Here is a 2,500-nt window from a genome sequence, read left to right on the forward strand (position 1 = left end):
CAGTTCTTTCTAGGATCAAAAGAGTTAGGCACCCTTTCTACCAACCATCATCGATCCATTCGTTCATACACTTCATCACAACAGCAGTGCTCTCCCTAAATCTACAGACTCTCATTGGTCGTGGACACAAAGACAGACAATGTTGTTTATCCAATGGCAAGACAGGACGGGTGGGGCTACAGAGGACAATGGGAGGAGCCTTCCACAGCTTTCTGTAATTAATCGTGATGGCTAAGTGAACACGTCTGTGTGGATGTGCGCTCGTTTTTTTTCTTTCTTTAGGGCAACATCTGGGAGACATTACGGCGGGGTGATGATGGGTTTAACTGTTCACCAGCTGTCTGACTGCTGCCTGCTTCAGGCCTGATGAATGGATCCAACACACACACACACACACACACACACACACTCCTACATATATAAACGTACAATTGGAATGATTAGAGGCCCAGGTTTGAGCGCTCGGCGGCTGTAATTGCTGTAAATGTGCCCCCGGGTTCCTGGAGGACGCTCACAGTTCCTCCGAGTGGAAATCAGGAGCCGCAGTAGATGCTTCATTACCGCTGAGCAATTCTGTCTTTCACTTCCGATTACGCCATATCTGCGGCTAATGACTCTGCTAGAGAGCTGCCGCCCATATCCACCGCGCGTTTCAGGTTTTTGACCTGAGCTCTGAGAGCGCGGTCCCTGTTTTTCTCGGCGTCCCGCTGTGTCTCGCGACGTCTCATCACTAAATCACTTCCACATTTACGCCACTCGGAGCAGGGGCTCTTATCCTGAACCACTTCCAATTACAATCAACTCCCACAGGCAGGGTTAGGAGTCCTGCCCATGGACTGTTTTTAGCACAGACACACACACACACACACACACACACACACACCCTGTACTTTGATGCGGGGCCAGTCAGAAGCCTTAGCTGACTGTTTTAAAGCTTTGATTTAGAGGCTCAGATTAAACTGAGATCACATCGATCATCCTCCGCCAAACCTCTGAGCAGTCACAGAGAGAGAGAGAGAGAGAGAGAGAGAGAGAGAGAGAGAGAAGAAAAAAAAACAGGAAGAGAAGGAGAAACAGAAAGAGAAAGAGTAAAGAGTGAGATTTAGAGACAGAAAGAAGAAAAAGAAGAAGAAATAGAGAGAGAAAGAGAAGAGAAAAGAGTAAATATAATGGAGCTAGACAGAAAGAAGAAGGGAAAGGAAGATAAAGTAAAAACAGAGAGAGAAGAAAAAGAGAAAGACAAAGAGTAAATGGTGAGATTTAGAGACAGAAGGAAGAAGAATAGAGAGAAAGAGAGAGGGGCAAAAAGAAAGAGATAGAAAAGATATAGAGAAAGACAAAGGAAAAGGAGTAAATGTAATAGAGAGACAGAAAGAAGAAGGGAAAGGAAGATAAAGTAAAAACAGGGAGAGAAGAAAAAGAGAAAGACAAAAAGTATTGTGACAGAGAAAAAGAAGGAGAGAGTAAAGAGGAAGAGAAGGTGAGTGAGAGAGAGAGAGAGAGAGAGAGAGAGAGAGAAAGAAAACAAATTTCATGAGCCAAACAGTAAATGTCCTCCTCTGAGGCAGATGGGGTGGAACAGCGGGGGCTGGTGGTGAACAGTTCTGCCCGAGAGGCGGAGCATGTGTTATTTATACAGCGAGCGCTTACTGCAGTTTAGCACAGCGCCAGTCTCCCAGAGGGGGGCAGAACTGGGCCAGAACCATCCAGAACAGCACCCAGACACCCCCGGGGAGGGAGGTGAGGGTGTGTGTGTGGGCGGGGGGAGGGCTGAGTAATGTTAAAACAGCGAACAAAAACTTTGAAAAGCAAGGGAAGAAAAAAAAGAATCACCTTCATTAACCCTTTAGGATACCGGCTTCACTGCATTTAACCCATCCCTGGTACTGCACACAGGGGCAGTGAACACACACAAACCCCCTCGCGCCCTGCAGGGGGCAGTTCAGGGGCTAGGATTCATCGAGAAGTTGTTATTACACTGACTAATCACCGAGGACATTCACACCGTCATCTGGCCGATTCTGTCGCCCCCTACACTTCCTGTAGTGTATTACAGTCTGCCAAACCAGTTGTGTGATTTTTATGAGCACTTTAGATAACACAATACAACATTTTAAATGAAACAATAGAAACAACAGAAGGTATATCACCCCCTACAGCTTCTGTAGTGTACTGCAGTTTGTCCGAGTGATCCACATGAGTGCTTTACACTTTAAAAAAAATTATACAAAGATTGTGGCATTTGAAGTCAGTGTTTCTGGTTATTATTTGTTGACATTTGACAAACGCGCACACACACACACACACACACACACACACACACACACACAGGCAGCGTGGTAGATGTGTGCTAGTGTGACAGGCGCATTTTCCACAGCTTAGACCTTTTCGTGTGCTCTGTGCACTTGGGCGTATCCTTCTCTTCCCTCTCTCTCTCGCTCTGTGTGTGTGTGTGTGTGTCTCTCATCCTTCAGAGAAGTGACAGGTTATAGTGATGCTA

The 2,500-nt window shown here is 46.2% G+C and overlaps 1 long non-coding RNA gene across 1 annotated transcript in view; it reads right to left on the reverse strand.

Moving 5' to 3' along the window:
- LOC136683881 (uncharacterized) overlaps positions 1 to 2,500 on the reverse strand; it is a 73,573-nt gene that overhangs the window by 17,995 nt on the left and 53,078 nt on the right. The window lies entirely within an intron of this gene.

The sequence above is a fragment of the Hoplias malabaricus genome, unplaced genomic scaffold (genome assembly GCF_029633855.1).
Source record: "Hoplias malabaricus isolate fHopMal1 unplaced genomic scaffold, fHopMal1.hap1 scaffold_141, whole genome shotgun sequence".
NCBI lineage: Eukaryota > Metazoa > Chordata > Actinopteri > Characiformes > Erythrinidae > Hoplias > Hoplias malabaricus.